Source organism: Bubalus kerabau, chromosome 20 (genome assembly GCF_029407905.1).
Source record: "Bubalus kerabau isolate K-KA32 ecotype Philippines breed swamp buffalo chromosome 20, PCC_UOA_SB_1v2, whole genome shotgun sequence".
NCBI classification, from domain to species: domain Eukaryota; kingdom Metazoa; phylum Chordata; class Mammalia; order Artiodactyla; family Bovidae; genus Bubalus; species Bubalus kerabau.
Window position 1 is genome coordinate 46233667 of NC_073643.1, and position 21766 is coordinate 46255432.

At 40.8% G+C, this 21766-nt stretch overlaps 1 protein-coding gene across 8 annotated transcripts in view; it reads right to left on the minus strand.

The window, feature by feature from the left end:
- CCDC66 (coiled-coil domain containing 66) overlaps positions 1–21766 on the minus strand; it is a 132214-nt gene that overhangs the window by 108862 nt on the left and 1586 nt on the right. For all 8 annotated transcript variants that reach the window (XM_055558171.1, XM_055558175.1, XM_055558177.1 and 5 more), the window contains exon 2: positions 9163–9298. The gene's annotated coding sequence lies outside the window, so the exon portion shown is untranslated. The remainder of the gene's footprint in view (positions 1–9162; positions 9299–21766) is intronic.

Below are 21766 nucleotides of genomic sequence, written 5' to 3' on the forward strand. Positions count from 1 at the left end.
GTACGTCTCAAGAGCAGATTCCTAGATGTAGTTTTGATAAATACAGCAAAACTTTTAAAGACTGTATACAACATCACTGACAGTTTAGGAAATGGATAGCTCATACTCTGCTTTAGGGATGTAATCCTGCTTTGTATCAAAATTAGAAGTATGTGCACACTCTAACCCAGAAATTCTATTTCTAGGAATCTCCCCTACAGAAATTCTTACAAAGGAACACAAAGTTATATGTTTCAGTGTTGTTTAAAATGACAAAACATTGGAATCAACTTCAATAGACAGCAATCTTAGTAAACAAATTATGGTACTTCCATACTATGGAGTATTATGAAGAGGTTAGACAGACAGACAGAACTGACATGGAAAAGCAGCCCTCTAAGATGTGTTAATAAGAAAAGCACATTACATGAGTGGAGTGGTTGCACATAAGACAGATGGAAAAGATAGATTTAGAGAGCTATATATAGATACCACAAGTCTCGCTTCCTTAACCCCTTTGTCCTTCCCTCCCTTCCTTTCTACAAATGCATAAAGATCTAGAGGAACACACACTAACATTCACTGTAGTTGAGAAAAAGGCTGGAAACAATACAAGGGGAATGTCTAATCTTTATTATATTTCTTGTATTGTTGGACAGTTTTTACAATGAGGACATACTCACATGTAGCTTCTGTAACTGAAAAATGAAATTTTTAAATACCAGTAAAAATTCAAATGAAGGCTATCACAACCATTCCAAGGCTTTTTCTTTCTTCTCCTACCCTGTTTTTCGTTAATCATGAAAAATTTCAAGTATACATAAGGCACAGAAAATAATATAACAGACATTCCTGCACCCACCATCCAAATTTAACAGATGTTAACATTTTGCCAAATTTGTTTCAGAGTGTGTTTTAAAAAAAGAATGAAAATGTTACTGCTATACTTAAAGCTCTGTGCCCTACCTCCAAGGTGGCAATTTTTTGGAAGATGTGCATCATTTACAATCTTTTATCATAAAATAAGGTGCCCATAGACGATTAAAAAGAAAAAAAAAGTCTTAAGCTTAGTTTTCTCACATTTTGCAGAAGACTGCTTGTAAGAGTGATTACAGACTGCATCTTTTTCTTTTTTTTGGACTACCTGAACAGTATTCCATTTCCTATTCATCCCCTGCCACCTCCTACCCTGGTCTTAATGCTATCTCCCTGAACGACCATCTTCTCTGGGCTCTGTGTCCATCCTCTTCCCTCTGTTCCATCTTGACAACTACTGCCAGATTACTTCCTAAACTACAGTTTCTCAGCTTCAGCATTACAGACATTTGGGGTGGATAATTCTTTGTTGCAGGGGGCTGTCCTTTCCATTGTATGATGTTTAACATCATCCTTGTCCTCTACCTACCAGATGCCAGTAGCACCTTCTCCAGTTGTGAAAAAAAAAAGTGTATCAGGGGACATTGCCACATGTCCCCTGCAGGGAAAAGTCATCCTGGTTGAGAACCACTGTCCAAACTATGAATTTTGATATTATGTCCATGCCCAAACTGCCTCCCATTTTCCTATCATGACATAATCAAATTCTTCCTTCATCTCCTCCAGCTCCACCTGATTTCAAGGCCAGTCACAATCTGCCCTCACTTTCATTTCTCACTTCTTGTATCATTCAAGTAGATCAATCTTCCTGCTCCACTGACTTCTTGAAATAGGCTAATTCTCACCTCTGGGCCTGTGTGCATCCTTTCCCACATCTGAAGATGCGTCTTAGCTGCTAGTTTTGGTCTATTCAACTTGTTTGCCCTTCAAGGTCAGACTCAAGTCCCATTACTTTTTATAATGTTTCCTAATGACTTTGGCCTCTAGCTGTGTCCTCCTTTGGAGGTGTGAAATCTGGTAGTTTAGTGGATGGGTTTCAGAATCGGGTGAATGTGGGGACAGCTCTGATGCTCCCACAAAAAAGCTGTGTGTGTGCTCCCTGGTGGTCTAGTGGTTAAGAATCTGCCTGCCAGGCTTCTGGTTCAAGAAGGCAGAGTAGAAAGACGTGTGCTCATCTCTCGCTACGAGAGCACCAAAACTGTAACTAGCTGTTGAACAACCATCAACAGGAGGCTGCTGGAACCCACCAAAAAAGACGCCCCACGTAAAATGACAAAGCAGCAGCAGCAGCAGTGAGACAGTAGGAGGGGCGCAATCATGATAAAATCAAATCCCATACCCACCAGGTGGGTGACCCACAAACTGGAAAACAATAATAGCAAAGAAGTTCGTCCATTGTTGTGAAGGTTCTGAACCCCATGTCAGGCTTCCCAGCCTAGGGATCCGACAAAGGGACTGGGAATCCCCAGGGAATCTAGCCTTGAGGGCCACTGGGATTTGATTATATGCCTTCAGAGGACTGAGGGAAACAGAGACTCCAGTCTTGGAAGGCACAAACAAAATTTTGCACACACCAATACCCAGAAGAGAGGAGCAGTGACCCCAAAGGAGACTGAATCAAAACTACCTGCCGGTGTTGGAGGGTCTCCTGTGGAGGCATGAGTCTGCAGGGGCTCACCACAGGGATGGGGGCACTGGAAGGTTTCCCTCGGCATAAACCCTCTTGGAGGTCACCATTAACCCTGCCATAGAGCCCACAGACCCCAGGGCTAGGTTGCCTCAGGCCAAACAGCTTTCATGGAGGGAGTGCAACCCCATGCATCAACAGATGAATGGATTAAAGCTTTACGGAGTAAGGCCCTGCCCACCAGAGCAAGACACAATTTTTCCCATCACCAGTCTCTCCCATCAAGAAGCTCACACAACCCTCAGAATGGGAGAAAACAATAGCAAGTGAAACAACTGACAAAAGATCAATCTCCAAAAATATACAAGCAGCTCATACAACTCAATACTAGAAAAACAAACAACCCAATCAAAAAGTGGGAAAATGATCTAAACAGACATTTCTCCAAAGAAGACATACAGATGGCTAACAAATACATGAAAAGATGCTCATCACCATGCATTATTAGAGAAATGCAAATTCAAACTAAAATGAGATATCACCTCACACTGGTCAGAACAGCCATCATCCATGGGATTTTCCAGACAAGAGTACTGGAGTGGGGTGCCATTGCCTTCTCCATCACAAAGACTACAAACAGTAAATTCTGGAGAGGGTGTGAAGAAAAAGGAACTCTTTTGCACTGCTGATGGGATATAAACTGACACAGCCATTATGGAAAATGGTACAGAGATTCCTTAAAAAACTAGGAATAAAACCACCATATGGCCCAGCAATCTCACTCTTAGGCATATACCCTGAGGAAACCAAACTTGAAAAAGACACAGGTACCGCAGTGTTCATTGCAGCACTATTTACAATAGCTAGAACAGGGAAGCAATCTAGATGTCCATCAACAGATAAATGGATAAAGAAGTTGTGGTACATATACACAATGGAATATTACTCTGCCATAAAAAGGAACACATTCAAGTCAGTTCTAATGAGGTGGATGAACTTAGAGCCTATTATAGAGTGAATAAGTCAGAAAGAGAAAGATATATATCATACACTAATGCATATATATGGAATCTAGAAAGATGGTACCAAAGAATTTACTTGCAGGGCAGCAACGGAGAAACAGACATGGAGAACAGACTTATGGACACAGGGAGAGGGGAGGAGAGGGTGAGACATATGGAGAGAGTAACATGGAAACTTACATTACCATATGTAAGATAGATAGCCAATGGGAATTTGCTGTATGTCTCAGGGAACTCAACCAGGGGCTTTGTTCAATTTAGAGGGGTGGGATGAGGAGGGGGATGGGATGAAGGTTCAAGAGGGAGGGGACATATGTACACCTATGGCTGACTCAGGCTGATGTTTGACAGAAAACAACCAAATTCTGTAAAGCACTTATCCTTCAATTAAAAAATAAATAAATTAAAAAAAAGAAGAAGAAGCTTACACAAGCCTTGTAGCCTCAGCCATCAGAGGGCAGACAGAAGAAACAAGAAGAAGCATGTGGCTAAAACAAAACCATATTACAGAAAGTTAATCACAATGAAAAAGCAAAAAGTTAAGTCCCAGAAGAAGGGACAAGATAAAATCCCAGAAAAACAACTAAATGAAGTGGAGATAGGCAACCTTCCAGAATATGATAGTGAACATGATTCAGGATCTTGGGAAAAGAATGGAGGCAAAGATTGAAAAGATGCAGAAATGCTTACCAAAGACATAGAAGAACTAAAGAATAAACAGAGATGAATAGTACACTAGAAGGAATCAACAGCAGAATCAGTTCAGTTGCTCAGTCATGTCCGACTATTTGCAACTCCATGGGCTACAACACGCCAGGCCTCCCTGTCCACCAACTCCCAGAGTTTACTTAAACTCATATCCATTGAGTTGGTGATGCCATCCAACCATTCCATTCTCTGTCATCCCCTTCTCCTCCCGCCTTTAATTTTTCTGAGCATCAGGGTCTTTTCCAAAGAGTCACTTCTTCACATCAGGTGGCCAAAGTATTGGAGTTCCAGCTTCAGCATCAGTCTTTCCAATGAATATTCAGGACTGATTTCCATTAGGATTGACTGGTTTGATCTCCTTGCTGTCCAAGGGAGTCTTAAGAGTCTTCTCCAACAACACAGTTCAAAAGCATCAATTCTTAAGCACTCAGATTTCTTAATAGTCCAAATCTCACATCCATACATGCCTACTGGAAAAACCATAGCCTTGACTAGACAGGCTTTTGTTGCTAAAGTAATGTCTCTGCTTTTGAATAAGCTCTCTAGGTTGGTCATAGCTTTTTTTCCAAGGAGCAAGTGTCTTTTAATTTCATGGCTGAAGTCACCATCTGCAGTGATTTTGGAGCCTCCAAAAATAAAGTCTCTCACTGTTTCCACATCTATTTTCCATGAAGTGATGGGACCAGATGCCATGATCTTAGTTTTCTGAATGTTGAGTTTTAAGCCAACTTTTTCACTCTCCTCTTTCACTTTCATCAAGAGGCTCTTTAGTTCTTCTTTGCTTTCTGCCGTAAGGGTGGTGTTATCTGCATATCTGAGGTTATTGATATTTCTCCCAGCAGTCTTGATTCCAGCTTGTGCGTCATCCAGCCTAGAATTTCTCATGATGTACTCTGCATATAAGTTAAATAAGCAAGGTGACAATACACAGCCTTGACATACTCCTTTCCCGATTTAGAACCAATCTGTTGTTCTGTGTCCAATTCTAACTGTTGATTCTTGACCTGCATACAGATTTATCAGGAGGTAGGTCAGGTGGCCTGGTATGCCCATCTCTTGAAGCTTCTCCTTTGCCCTTGGACATGAGATATCTCCTCAAAGTCACTCCAGCACTGCGCAGCTGCTGCTCCAGTGCTTACCATCTTGCTGGATGTTGGGTATCTCCTCAAAGCCACTCCAGCGCTGCAGAGTGCCCAATAGCAGAAAAACTGAGGCAAAAGAATGGATAAATGACCTGGAGGACAGAATGGTGGAAACCACTGCCACAGAACATAGAAAAAAGAATGACAACAAATGAAGACAGCCTAAGAGACCTCTGGGACAACCTTAAATACACCAACATTCGGATTATACAGGACCCAGAAGGAGGAGAGACACAGGTCTTGAGAAAATATTTGAAGAGATAATAGCTGAAAACTTCCCAAACATGGGAAAGGAAATAGTCAACCAAGTCAAGAAAGCAGGATAAACCCAGGGAGGAACACACCAAAACACACAGTAATCAAACTGACAAAAATTAAAGACAAAGATAAAATATAAAAAGCAAGAAGGGAGAAATGACAAATAATATATAAGGGAATTCCCATCAGGCTATAAGCTGATTTTTCAAAAGAAATTCTACAAGCCAGAAGGGAATGGCATGATATATTTAAAGTGATGAAAGGGAGGCAACTACAACCAAGGATACTCTATCCAGCAAGACTTTCCTTCAGATTTGACAGAGAAATCAAAAGCTTTCCAGACAAGCAAAAGTTAAGAGAATTCAGCACCACCAAGGAGAAGGCAATGGCAACCCACTCCAGTACTTTTGCCTGGAAAATTCCATGGACGAAGGAGCCTGGTAGCCTGTAGTCCATAGGGTCGCTAAGAGTCTGACACGACTGAGCGCCTTCACTTTCACTTGTCACTTTCATGCATTGGAGAAGGAAATGGCAACCCACTCCAGTGTTCTTGCCTGGAGAATCCCAGGGAGGGGGGAGCCTGGTGGGCTGCCATCTATGGGGTCGCACAGAGTCGGACACGACTGAAGCGACTTAGCAGCAGCAACTAGAATCAATATCTTGTAATAACCTATGATGGAAAATAATTTCAAAAATAATATATGTATATATGTATAACGGAATCATCTTGCTGTGCACCTGAAACATTGTGTCAACTATACTTCAATAAAATATATGTATTAAAAAAAAAATCTGCCTGCCAATGCAGAGGACATGGGTTCGATTCCTGGTTCGGGAAGATCCCACATGTCGTGGAGCAACTACGCTTACTATGTAGTGTGCCACAACTACTGAGCCTGCACTCTAGAGCCCAGGCTTCACAACAAAAGAAGCCACCGCAATGAGAAGCCCGTGCACCACATGAAGAGCAGTCCCTGCTGCAGCAACTGGAGAAAGCCCACAAGCAGCAACGAAGACCCAGCACAATCAAATAAATACATCTTTAAAAAAAAAAAAAGAAAGAAAAGTGGCCAAAGCTATTCTTGCTTTGCTGAGGACAGAAAAGCATAAGCATAGATCTTGGATCCTTGATAATGCCTTTTAACCCCCAAATAAGTCATCTTGGGGTCAACCACCTCCAGATTTATTGAATAAGATTAGACAGCTTCTTTGGACTTCCCAGGTAGTGCTAATGGTAAAGAACCCACTTGCCAATGTAGGATATATAAGAGACAAGGGTTTGATCCCTAGGTTGGGTAGATTCCCTTATTCTTGCTTGGAGAGTCCCCATGGACAGGGGATCCTGGTAGGCTACAGTCAAACGGGTTGAAAAGAGTTGGACACGACTGAAGCAACTTAGCACATGGCACACACACACAGTTTCTTTATTTTCAAGCCCCTTGAAGTTTGTTTTCCCTTACTTGCAGCCAAAAGCATTTTAACTGGTACAACTGAAACCCAGAACAAAACATATTACAGCGAAATAGGCTCAATAAACACCTGAATGCTTACACGTCTGTATCTAAAAGCATGAACTCCCACATCTAAGAAACCTCTCCAGCATAAAATAGCTTTCTTTTGATTGAAGCCCAAGGTCCTAGTGAAGGACTCATTTTTTCCCTGAAAATCGACACCTGTAGAATATACATGCCTCCCCTTTCATGTTCCCATGTCACTGAATAGAGTGAGTACAAGTAGCCAAGTGACATGTTGCATAGCAACCTCAAGGATTATTCAGTTGGAACTGCAGTCACATCCCAGTCGTTAACCTTCAAGTACCCATGGAATGCCTAACCGAGGACACTATTCCGGTGAGAAGCTGGGGAACTGTGCAGCATAAGGAATTAAGCCTCGCCTGTAGAATGGTTATGTTCAAGGTAAGATAAGACAGATGGGGGAAAAGTCCCAAGATAAAGACCATGTGTGGGTAAGTGGAAAGGTTGTAAAAGGGTTGATACAGTGTTTGCTTTCACTGGAAGATGTAAGAAAAGAACCAGAAAGTCAGGACTGTTTTTTGGTCACACATATTTGTAAATCATTTGCTGTTAGTCATTTATTTCATTTAGGCTAATTAGCTAATTCCCTTTGCTAATTTCATCCCCATAGAGAAGTCCTTGTTAATTACCCAACTAAAGTAGGATGCCCCACCTGTCATTCCTGCAGTCTCCCTTCTATGTGATCTCACTGGTTTGTTTTTTCTTCCTAGCACTTAGGCCTATACTGACTTGTATCAATTTAGGGGAGATGGTTTCTTCATCTGTCAACACCACGGTGCAAACCAACCAATTATATGTACTCTAGGAAACTCTGGATGTTAACTGAGAAGTTTTCACTCTCCTACTGGAAACAGATCTTAAAGAATTGCTTACACACAGGCATGGAGACATATATACTAGAGTGTTCATTACAGCATTATTTGCAATACAGGAAAACTACAAAACAAGGGGAATGTTCATCAATAATGGAGCCATTACATAATTCATGATATAGCCACACTCTGTAATTCTGTTAGCAGTTAATGAGTAATTAATAGTAATAATACTAAAAGCAGTTAAGAGTTGTTGAATGCTTACCTATATTTTATCATTTTTTCCTCTAAAACTCCTCTGAGATACAAACTTTTATTACAGATGAGTGAACTAATGCACACAGATATTAAGTGATTTGGCCAAGGTCAGACAATAAGGCAATGGCAGAGTTAGGATCCATGATTAATTCTTCCTTAGGACACACACTTTCAACCACTCCTGTCTTCCAGGAATATGAGAAGAGACGTGTGCTCAGATAAAAAATCCTGGAAATTCTATTAGCTGAAAATAAAAGCAAATGGCTGTACAATGAATCTGTTCAAAAAGCTAGAGTTTGGTAAGTAATTGTGTATATGTGTGTGTGTGTTATTTATTATTTAGTGCTTACCTCTGAGGAGGAGAGGGTAATGAAAACTTGCAAATTTATTTGTTATAATCTTAAGATGTTTGGGTCTTTTATTATTACCAGAGTAATTAATAAACAGTTGTGCAGAGACAAGATGGCACAATAGAAAGACATGAACTCATCTTTTCTTACGGAAACACCAAAATCACAACTAACTGCTGAACAACCATCAACAATGGCACCATCAGAAACAAAACACCGGAACCTACCACAAGAGATACCCCCATATCCAAAGAAGCCACAAGATAGTACGAGGGGCACAACTGCAATAAAATCAAATACCATACATGCCAGGTGGGCTGCCCACAAACTGGAAAATACTTTTACCACAGAAATTCTCCAATAGGAATGAAAATTCTGAGCCCCACATCAGGCTCCCCAGAGCCTAAGGGTCTGGTAACGAGTGGAGGAGCCCCCAGAGAATCTGGCTTTGAAGGCCAGTGGGATTTGATCACAGGAATTCCACAGGTCTGGGGGAACCAGAAACTCCACTCTTGAGGGGTGTAGACAAGGTCTTGTGCCCATCGGACCCAGGGGAAAAAAGCAGTCACCTCGGAAGAGATTGGATCAGACTTACCTGCTGATATCAGAGGGTCTCCTGTGGAGGCAGGGGGCGGCTGTGGCTCATTGCAGGGACAAGGACACCGGCAGTGGTAGTTCTTGGGAATATTTGTTGGAATAAGTCCAGGAGCAGATGGCTTCACAGATGAATTCTATCAAATATTTAGAAAAGAGTTAACACCTATCCCTCTGAAACTCTTTCAAAAAATTATAGAGGAAGAAACACTCCCAAGGTCATTTTATGAGGCCAACATCACCCTGACACCAAAATCAGACAAATCAGACATACTGCACAAAAAGGAAATTACAGGCCAATATCACTGATAAACTTAGATGCAAAAATCTTCAACAAAATAATAGCGAACTGAATCCAACAATAGATACACCATGATCAATTGCGATTTACCCCAGGCATGCAAGGATTTTTCAATATCTGCAAGATGCTCAACATTGCTAATTATTAGAGAAATGCAAATAAAAACTACAGTGAGGTACCACCTCACACAGGTCAGAATGGTCATCATCAAAAAGTCTACAAATAGCAAATACTGGAGAGTGTATGGAAAAAAGGGAATCCTCTTACACATTTGGTGGAAATGTAAATTGGTACAGCCACTATGAATAGTATGGAGTTTCCTTAAGAAACTAAAATTTGAGCTACCATATGATCCAGCAACCCCATTCCTGGGGACATATCTAGAGGAAAACATGGTTTGAAAGGATTCTTGTACTCCAGTGTTCACTGCAGTGTTGTTACAATAGCCAAGTCTTAGAAGCAGTTTAAATGTTCATCGACAGAGGAATGAATAAAGAAGATATGGTGCATACACACAATAGAATATTACTCAGTCATTAAAAAGAATGAAATAATGCCATTTGCAGCAATGTGGCTGGACCCGGTACTAAGTCAGAAAGAGAAAGACAAATACCACATGATATCACTTAAATGTGGAATATAAAAAACAATGCAAATGAACTTATTTACAAAACAGAAACATACTCAGACTTACAGAATAAACTTATGGTTACCGGGGGGGGGGGGAGAGGTGTGGGGGAGGAATAGACTGGGAATTTGGGATGGACATGTAGACACTGCTGTATTTAAAATAGGTAACCAACAAGCTCCTACTTTGTTGCTCCTACTGAGCAGGGAACTCTGCTCAGTATTCTGTAATAATCTAAATGGGAAAAGAATTAGGAAAAATAATAAATACATGTATATGTATAACTGAATCACTTTGCTGTACACCAGAAACTAACACAACATCACTAATCAACTATACTTCAATACATGGTGGATTCAACACATTGATATAATATATGGTGGATTCAATACAAGGTGGTTGAAGCTGGAGCCTATTATACAGAGTGAAGTAAGTCAGAAAGAGAAATACCAATATAGTATATCAAAAAATATATATGAAATTTAGAAAGACGGTAATGATGACCCCATATGCAAGACAACAAAAGAGACACAGATGTAAAGAACAGACTTTTGGACTACGTGGGAGAAGGCGAGAGGGGAAGACCTGAGAGAAAAGCACTGAAACATGTATATTACCATATGTAAAACAGATGACCAGTGCAAGTTCGATGCATGAAGCAGGGCACTCAAAATTGGTACTCTGGGACAAACCAGAGGGATGGGGTGGAGAGGAAGGTGGGAGGGGGATTCAGGATGAGGGGACACATGTACGCCCGCGACTGATTCATGTCGATGTATGGCAAAAACCACAATACTGTAAAGTAATTAGCCTCCAATTAAAATAAATTAAATTAAAAAAAAGAAAAAGAAAAAAACCCAACGAACCAGTTATGCAACAACCAAAGCTACCACTAGAGGGCTCAACAAGATGCTTACCAAGATCTCCCTCTAGAGGTGGTGCCCAGAGAGCTGTCCAGATGCTGAAATACACAGGCTAGGAAGGACATAGCAACCCACTCTGGTATTCTTGTCTGGAGAACTCGGTGGACATAGGAGCCTGGTGGGCTACAGTCCTTGGGGTTGCAAAGGGTCGACATGGCTGAGTGACTAACACTTTCCCTTTTTCAGGTAGCTCATTGGAGGGACACTCAGTTCAGTTCAGTTGCTCAGTTGTGTCTGACTCTTTGCAACCCCATGGACTGCAGCATGCCAAGCTTCCCTGTCCATCACCAACTCCCGGAGCTTGCTCAAACTCATGTCCATTGAGTTGATGATGCCATCCATCTCATCCTCTGTCATTCCCTTCTCCTCCCGCCTTCAATCTTTCCCAGCATCAGGGTCTTTTCCAATGAGTCAGTTCTTCACACCAGGTGGCCAAAGTATTGGAGTTTCAGCTTCAACATCAGTCCTTCCAATGAATAGTCAGGACTGATTTCCTTTAGGATCGCCTGGTTGGATCTCCTTGCAGTCCAAGGGACTCTCAAGAGTCTTCTCCAACACCACAGTTCAAAAGCATCAATTCTTTGGTGCTCAGCTTTCTTTATAGTCCAACTCAGAGTCACACTGGGGGAATCTAAATAGCCTCTTGGAGCTTCCACTGACAAGCTCTGTGGCTAAGAAATGGTTGGAGTATGGGAATACACTAAATTATTTCATCCTCTATGTCACTCCAGCATGAATCAACTCTAGTATGTCAGGAAAGGGTAGGCAAGTGATAGTATTTCAATATGCTCCTTGTCAAAGAAATGCCACTTTGTCATCAGGAATTCTAGTGAGATTGGCAGTCCAGGAACTCAGGGTGGAAGCTTCAGTTAACATAGAAAATAGGAATTCCTGCCTAGTTCTCAAATAATTGGGAGAGGATACAGCCTAGGAAGAGAATACAAGCTTTTTTCCTCTTTGAAGATTTTATTGCTTTAATTAACTTAAAGAACCCAAGCTTTAAAGTTCTTTGTCACATAGTTTAAAACCAATGGCCAGGCCCTTCATTTTACTGTTTTCTTTATAAGAGTTTGCAAACACAAATGTGGAAATAAGAACTTTGTAAAAACTGAAAACTGTCTACAGTGCTCAAAGTTGTTGAAGGATTGAGGAAGTGAGCATGGAAAACAGTATACACTCTTCTTGAGTTCAAACTTTGCAATCCTTTAAAGAATACCTTGGCAGAACCTATCAAAACATCAGTGAGCATTGCTTTTGGTTTAGTAATTTCACATTAGGAATTTAACCTAGAGAAGTATTAGTAAGTATGGAGTATCTTTGTATAGCAATCATACAGATATTATGCCATTGTTTGATGTAGTGAAAAGTAGTACTAACATAAATACTATTGACAGGAAATAAGGTTAAATTATGGTTCAGCAATTAACATGCAGAATTAATAGGAAGATTGATTTATACCTATATTTAATAGGCAAGAAAAAATACCCATAACATGTTGTTGGATTAAAAGACATAGGGTAGGAGATGGTATGCATGGTATCCATTAAGATAAAGAATTTGCCTTTGTGTAGGTAGAAGAATCTAAAAACGCATACACTGAAATATTAATAGTTTTACTTAGAGACTGAGATGACAGGGGGAAAGGTGAGGATATTTTTATTTGCTGTTTGATACACATTTGTATTATTATTCACACATACAATGAGTATGTACCATTTATACTTTGAAAAAGAAAAGATGAAAAGGAACTCTATAAACCAAAATATTGAGGTAGAATGTTTTACTATTCCCTCTGTTTGTATCCTTTTTAATTTTCTATTTTTTTCAGTTTTATATTTAATGTCACTAGAACATTTGATTCTTTTTAGTTTCTTTTTTTCCTTTTTGGTTTCCAGCAAGGGACTTTTTGAGAAGGCTTTTAAAAAGTGAAATGGATGTTGCCCTAGAAATTTCCCACCAAAATCAAATCACCAAAGTCCCTTGGCAGCTCAACAGATCAGTTCACATGTCCATTTAGCAAGAGTTATGGTAACAGACAGCTAAGGATGTATAAGCTACTCACCAAGGTTCTTGGCTGTGAGGTTTCAGACATAGCTCTATCAAATCCAAGGATCTAAGAAAACATGGCTTGAGTCTGTGCTATTTTATAAGACTCAATTTTAAACTTCCTATGCCACGTTTACTTAGTACAGATTAAACTTTTGACTTTGGAAGGGTCAGTGAGGTTTTGGGGAATGGGAAGTCTTTGGCATTGGAAAGACTTCTGAGCCAACCATAGAAAGAATCATTTGAGAAGATTCTAAATTAATGGATGATTATCACAACAGAGTCTTCATAAAAATCAGCTAACATGCCAGATTCATCAATGTTTGCAAATTGTACAATTGCAGGATAATTCCTCTGACTTGTTTCAATGGGGTGGGGGAAATGAATCATCACAAAGACTGAAATCCCCTAACAGATTACATCCCCATCTGCATGTGGGTAATCAGAAGTTTTCTAATAAGATGTTAGTACAGTTAAGTTTTCTTTCTGTGCAATCTGTTCAGAATTGTGTTTGGAATACTAGAATTTTTAAAAAGTTAAAGCAAAAAACCAGGGTCTTCAAGTTTTAGTAAGTCCATTTGAAATTTTATTCATTCTTATGTTTAATGTGCTCAGTAAATAGAGTATATTATAGCTGATGCTTTAGCTGCATCAAATTGCTGTTTAAATTGAAACATAACTAATAGGGCTGGAAAACATTACTGAGGCAAAAAGCATTCCATTCTGGAGTGCCACTGGGGAAAGTGGGAACCTGGGTTCCATTATTTATCTCTTCCAACCAGTAAAAATTGGTCTGGTTCATCTCAAAACAAGAAAAAGTGAAAGGCGGGAGACATGTATTTCTTTTATAAAATCTGTAGTGATTCTGTGCCTCCTGGATGAGATAATTTTCCTTTTGTCACATGTGGCTTTAGAACAAAATAACAATAATAGTTCTTTTCATGGAACACTTATGATATGCCAAACAGTTTCGTCTCATTTTGTCTTTACTACAATCTCAGGTTAACTTTATTTAGGAGGTAGAATTTATTCCCTTTTTACAGATGTGAAAGCTGAGGAGTGATTTATCCAAGGTTACAAAACTGGTAACCAGCAGGAGTAGTTTTATCATCATTTATTTAAGCAATTTTGATTGAGTGCTCAGGCATTTTAGAATAAAGGAGGCGTGTACAACCTCATTTCCCCCTCCGTAAGTTAATGCTGTACTTTGGGAAATAAGACACATATTAATGAAGTAATTTAGGAATAAGGGAGCGTTAAACAGAATAGACTTAAATCTGACATAATGACTAAGAACAGGTGATATAAGCTGCCATAGAGGCAGGCCAGGTAGAAGGCCAAAAAACTCTGTGTGTGTTGTCATCGACTCGGGTAGCCATAACAAAATATTATGACTAGGTAGCTTAAACAACAGAAATTAATTTTCTCAGTTTTGGAGCCTGGAAGTCCAAGATTAGGGTGTTGGCAGGATACGATCCTCCTAACATCTCTCTTGGCCAGGTGACAGCCCCCTTCTCTCCGTGTTTTTACATGGTCTTTCCCCTGTGCCCTGCACTCCTGGTATCGCTTCCTCTTCTTAAAAGGAGACCTGTTCTACTGGATTAGGACCACATCCTTATGACTTAATTTAACCTTAAACATCTAACCTTAAACATCTCATTTAACCTTAAATATCTCTGTAAAAGTCCAATCTCCATATACAGTTGCACCAGAGGTTAGGGTCTTCAACATACTAATTTGCAGGGTGGGGGCATAATTCAGTCCATAATCAGGTCAGTGTGAGCTGCTGTAGTCAGTAAAGGATTCACAGCAGAGGAAGGCTATGAAAGATAAATAAAGTAGGACAAGGGACTTTTCTGGTGGTCCAGTAGTTGAGAGTCTGCCTGGCAATGCAAGGCACACGGGTTCTATCCCTACTCTGGAAGATTCAACATGCTGGGGGGCAGCTATGCCTGTCACCACGACTGAGCCCACACTCTAGAGCCCACGTGGTACAACCATTGAGCCCACTTGCCCTGGAGCCTGTGCTCTGCATCAGAAGCCACTGCAGTGAGAAGCCCGTGCACTGCAACTAGAGAAAGCCCATGGAACAACAAAGACCCAGGACAGCCAAACAAAAAAAGCTTAAAAAAAATAAGGTATGAACAAATGAGGAAGGCACTGAAGTACTGGGTGCTAGAACAAGTAAAGAGCTAGAAAAAGAGAGAAATATAGAGTAGAGCAGAGGAAAAACTTTCCACAGTGAAAGAGGAATAGCTTCCATTTGGGCTGAATGTTTAATCCTCTTGCCACCTACCTTGAGTGGATTCAACACCTTTGAGAGCCAATAGAGTGGAGAAGAATCAAGGCACCAGGTTGTCTCAATAGTTAGCAACACAGGAAAGAGAGCTCTGGTTGCTTTGCAATCACATGAAGGGATCTTCATGCAGAGGTGTTGATGCCAAGGATACTTAAGACATGCCCCAAAGTTCTTATTGGACATATCTCTTTCCCCTTTTATTACTAACCCCAAATATTTTCCATACATCCTCTGCTTGGATTGCTCCCAAGCTCCACATCAGTGCCTTCCTGCTCCTGCAGACTCAAGATCATAAAAAATATATAGACTCTGTTTTCATTATACCTCTTCCTTGGCTGGGCTGAGGTCTTGTATTTATCCACTTTTACTGACAATGCATTCTGTTTCTACCAACAATCTTATAAAAAGCAAACTGGTTCTAAATACGTGTTTACACAGTCATACCTTTCTACATATAGAACCTCTTTCAAGTCTGAGTTCTCATCAACATCACTTGATTGAAGAATTTTAACTTGCCTCAATTTGATATACTTTGAAAGTGTGTTAGTTGCTCAGTCATGTCCTGCTCTTTGCGACCCCATGGACTGTAGCCCACCAGGCTCCTCTGTCCATGCAATTCTCTAGGCAAGAAGACTGGAGTGGATTGCCATTTCTTTCCCCAGGGGATCAAACCTGGGTTTCCCACATTGCAGGCAGATTCTTTACTGTCTGAGCCTCTAGGGAAGCCCAGGATATACTTTGCTTCCTGATTATTAGTTCTCATCAGTGTAATTCTAGAGAGAGAAGGGGAATTTATCGCGATTCAGGATTTGAGTGGCGTGCTGCGATTCATGGGGTTGCAGAGAGTCGGACACGACTGAGCAACTGATCTGATCTGATCTCTGAACATCACGTCATTCTTCAAGAAATTTGGTATCAATGAAGAGGAATCATAGGAGTACAGAATAATTCCAATATGACATGTTAACTGCTGTCTGCAAGGGGAAACATGGAGAGGGAAGTGGGAAATAGGCTCGAGATCCCTCATACCTCATGTGTCTCTATTTGCTAACTTTGTGATCTTGGACAAGTTACTGGAGAGCAGATTTATCCCATTTCTTATCTGATGCTGCCTATCAGGCAGTATTATTTTTATCATATTAGATACATATTAGTGCCTTATGTATAGTAAGTGCCCTATAAGTTGCAACTATTTTTATGATCACCATAATCATAGCATTTGTGATGTATAAAGTGTTATAGAGACTCAGCGGGGTATCAGTAAATTCTGAGCAAGTTCAGGGGAAGCTTGATAGGGGAGATGGTGCTTGAGTTGTGCCTGCATCTGCAAACCATCTGTCAGGAATGTCAGGGAGGAAGTTCTGCACTAGGAAAGTGTTTGATGAGATGACCTTAAAAAGAACATGCAAGTATAAGATTCTGTGAATATTAGGTCAGAGAATTCTCCAGCTGGCACAGACCTTTTGGGAAGAGTGCTTGATATACACTCTTGACAATGTGGAATGAACTGCTGAAGCTAAATTGATCCTAAATATGCATAAATACCTAATTCCTTTTCCCCCTTTTGTGCAGACAGTATAGTACATAAGAATCTAATACTTTAAAGGACTTCTATAAACCAGAAGGTCAAGGGTTTGTTTTCCTGGATTAGGATATTTATATCTTCTTTAGAGGGGCATTTTCAATTGGATCTGATTTTAAACTTCTTGAAACTTTGGAACACAAGATTAATGACAGGTGCTTAGCAACCTAATATGGGCTTAATTACTTACACCAATACACTGATCTCCTCCCCCAGAAGGCTTCCTAATTCAGTAAATATAAAGGGTAAAAATATATACTATGCCTTCTGAATGTTAAACATCAGGTTTTTTTTTTTTTTTTTTTTTTTTTTTAAGTAAAAACCCTGCATGTTTCTCAGTATGAGTCTCCTCAAGATAAGCTCAAGCTGTGCACAGAGTTAATCAGTGATGTCCAGGTAATCCGGACTCATGGGAACAAATATGGGCCTCACAAAATCTCTTCCATTCCCTGCTGCTGCTGCTAAGTTGCTTCAGTCGTGTCCGACTCTGTGCGACCCCATAGACGGCAGGCCACCAGGCTCTGCCATCCCTGGGATTCTCCAGGCAAGAACACTGGAGTGGGTTGCCATTTCCTTCTCCAATGCAGGAAAGTGAAAAGTGAAAGTCAAGTCACTCAGTCGTGTCCGACTCTTAGCGACCCCATGGACTGCAGCCTACCAGGCTCCTCCATCCATGGGATTTTCCAGGCAAGAGTACTGGAGTGGGTTGCCATTGCCTTCTCTACTTCCATTTCCTACTTGATTCTAATTCCTACAGAGTTAGGCCCTGTGAAATGTTTTTCTTTGACCTTGAATTTCTCAACATAACAGTGCATTAAAGCAAAAAGTCGATATCTGAAGTTCAAGGGCAAAAGAGAACAGAAGGTACGGAAAAAATTGGAGTTCTGCAACCCAAGAAGGCTGGCGTGTTGTACCAGCATATCAGGCCACAGCAGCACAGTAAGCCAATTCTTAAAGTGAAAGCCACAGGGAGGGAATTAAAGCAACTCCAAAGCTCTTATTCAGCACATGCTGTTATTCACGCAGAAGCTGGGATACCAGAAGACTCAACCTGCTGACTCAGCACCAGCCTACGATTCAGATTATGAATATCTTTGAAAGGGCTAACTCTTAAGGGATGAAACACTCTGAGTACTTGGGGTGCACACACCCAGATGTGATTTTTGCTGTGGGCAATGGAAAGGTGATTTGCCCCATCAAAGGCACAGCTGGAACGGAGAGAAACACTTCCACTTATAAATTATCCATATGCTGTAGAGCCCTTGAAGCACTGGTGTGAAGTAAATGCCTTTTAGCTGTACTACAGGGCAAAGGGCTTACTTTCCTCAGTTTCCTTACCTGTGAAATGGGGAATTGGGAAATGCTTGCTTTGTAGGTGGCCCGGAAGATTAAATGACAAAATGTGTGTGATGGGTTTGCCCCAGCGCCCTAACATTCCCTCAGTAAGTGTTAATGGTAATCCAGACAGTACCCCACAGTGCCTTTTCTCCATTTGGAACAGCAAACATTACCAGTTGCTTTGAAGCAACTGGACATTATCCCTCTTTACATTTCTAGACTTAGGTTCATACAGATTACTAAAAAAAAAAAAAGTATATATGCAGAGAAGATCGCATGTGTGCGAGCTCATAGCTCAGTCAGTTGTGTTCAACACTTTGTGACTCCATGGACTATAACCCTCCAAGGCTCCAATGTCCGTGGGAGTTTCCAGGAAAGGATATTGAAAATTAGAGAAAATAAGAAAACTCGTTTCAGAAATAGAACAGGAAATTCTCATCAGTATTCTGAAAAATGTGATCAATATTTCTCTGGTATTTTAAAATCAGAATCTAACTCTTAAGATTCTATTGATGGTAAGTGTGGACACATCAAAACACTATGTGTTTCAATATATTTGCCTGAAATATTTAACTTTCAAAATAACCATGTGAAATATGATAGTATCACTATTTCATAGGTTAAGAAACTGAGGCCTTGAGAGATTAAATGCTCAAAGGCCTGACAGCTGGCACACTAGTTATTGCTGAATAACAAATTATTGCAACACTTATTGTCTTTAACCAATAATCATTTCCCAGGACTAAGATGAGAGTGAGGTGATTAAGGTATACGTCTTTAGTGCAAGAATTAAGAAGGTGTCAAAAAATTTACCAAAGAAAAATAACATTTAAAAAAGGCAAAATTAGTGCAAAAAACCCACAATGAACAAAATACCAAGATTTTAAAGCCAAGATTAGTATTACTGACTTTTCCTTTTGCCTTGGGCTTTAGTAAGGCTCATTGTGGCACTATTAGTAATCCTATTTTGCTTTCAGTTTCCCCATTTCTCAAATAACCACGTATTTTCCAAGTTCTACCTCTTCATCTCAAATCTGTCTGCTTATCTCCATTCCCAAAGCCACTATGATTAATGTACACTAGCTTCTTCTTTCTCTTGTGTTACTGAAGTAGTTCCCCCAGATGGCCTTCCACCTATGCTCTGGGTTCCCCAGGGAGGCAACTCTGGGATGGAGCTGGCATGTAGGAAGTTTGTTGGGGGGTACGTGGCATCCATACAGACGGCGAGCGAGAGAAGCAGCAACGGTCAGGTGCAGCAAAGGAACTGTGACGCAGTCACAACAAACGTCTCACTGATCCCCCCGGGAATTTTGGTGTTGTCTGGAACGGCTGTGGCAAGGGGCCAGTCTTTATAGCATCTGTCCTGCCCCCACATACACGTTTAGACTTGTCACGGGGTGCAGGATGGCCCAGGAGGGTCATGACCTTAGGCCAGGCAGCTCTCTCCGCAGCCAAGTCAATTCCCAGAGAGGGATCAGCTGAATGCAGTCAGTCGTCATTGCCAGCAAGAAGCCAGGGAACTGAGTGCTTCAGTCTTGAAGAGGTGAAAGTGTGTGGACAGCTCACCACAGGAGCCACCACCCCTCCGACCACCTACTCCTGGGGGGCTCTCCCTTCAGTTCTTGGGAAAGCTGAGAGCTGCCCACTCTGAGCCAGGACTCCACCATTCTCAGCTGGGAATGCTCTCTGCTCTTCTCCTTCCCAAGTTCTACTCAGTCTTCAGTCTAAATGACCTTTCTCCCAGAGCCCTTGCATGGTTCCCTACTGCTTCATGTCAAAGCACCTTTAAGCTTAGAGGCTTCAAACAAGTGTTGGGACTTCCCTGGTGGACCAGTGGCTAAGCCTTTGTGTTTCTAGTGCATGGGGCCCAACTTTGATCCCTGGTCAGGGAAGTAGATGCCACATGCCACAACTAAATTAAAAAAAAAACAAAAAACAGGTATTTATCATTTCTCATGATTCTGTGGATGAGCCAAATGGTTGCTCTGCTCGTCTCACCTGAGCTCACTCCTGTGTTGGTAGTCAGCTGGCAGGTGGACTTGCGGCTGGGCTCAGCTGGGATAGTGGGTCTCTCTCCACAGAGTCTTTTATCCCTATTTCTTTATAGGATGGGTTCCAAGAAGGTGACAATGGAAGCTGAAGGCCTACTGATGCCTTGGTTCTAGAATATGCATAACACCACTTCTGCCACATTCTGTTGGTCAAAGTGGGTTTACAAGGGCAGTCCAGATTCAAGGAGTAGGAAAGCCTGATCTTATTGGGAAGAGCTGCAAGGAGTTTCACATTTAACCTATCAGACCAACATAAACTAAGCTCGCCCTGCTAATCCCTCCCCATCCATGCTCGCCTTTTCCTCTGTGGTTCTTACCACAATTTGCAATCATGTTTATTGGTTTTAGTTTTTTACCACTATATTCTGAGCTCTGAGAGGATAGATAGCATGTTAGTGTTTCTTCACTTATCCCAACTGCCTAGTCCAGTGCCTCACAAATAGTTGGTGCCCAATAAATACTGGTTGAATAAATGAAAGCAAATTCCATCTCAGATCTAACATGCTATGGATTTTGATAGCTTGGTAGTAAAAAAAAAAAAAGTGGTAGAGCTGAGTAATTCTACATATCTCAGAGTGATGATTCTCAGAGTACGGTCCCTGGGTCAGTAGTATGAGTTTCTAAAAACTCACAGTAATGCAAAACCCAGACCTACTGGATCAGAAATTCCAGGGGAAGGCTGAGAAATCTGTTTTATCAGGCTCCCCAGGTGATTCTTATGAACATGAAAATTTGAGAACCATGGTCCCTTCTTTGGAACATGAGTTTCACGGGATTTAAACAAGTGTTAAAGTACAAAAGGATTTCATGGAGCAATAACTGGCGAATACCCAATTAAATACAGACAAGTTTATAAAGTGCAAAACTTCATTTGCTCACGATCATTGGGATTCTTTGAGATTTATGGTATCCAGTTCCTCTTCCAGGAGCATGGGGCTAGCATTTGATGGAATGCATTTTGACTCTTGGGGGAAATGCTACTCTAAGAAGCAGTGTATAAACTGGTAAAAACAAAACCCCCAAAGCAGCCTCCCCCTAAAACCAATCACTATCGATAATTATCTACTATGAAAGAATTTTATAGCTGATCCAGGCCCCAAAGAACTTTTTGGTTTAAGTTACTGTGTTGTGTGACACTGTGTCAATTAGTTTGTTGTCAGAACCTTTTCTCGGTGTTTTCAAAGTTGTGTTATTTCTGAACACAACTTTTTTTTTTTTTAACAATCACAGCTTTAATATTCAGAATTAGCTCCAATAAGGGCACACCTGAGGCCCCCCTTTTTTTTCCAAACATCATAAACCTTGCTTCTCTAATGCTTGCATTAGAAACTGCCAAATTCAGGTGATAATGACTGATTCCCTGCTGTATTAAACTCTGAATTAACAGCTTCTGCTTATTCTCATTTGGGTGGTCTTCACTGATTTCCACACAGTGAA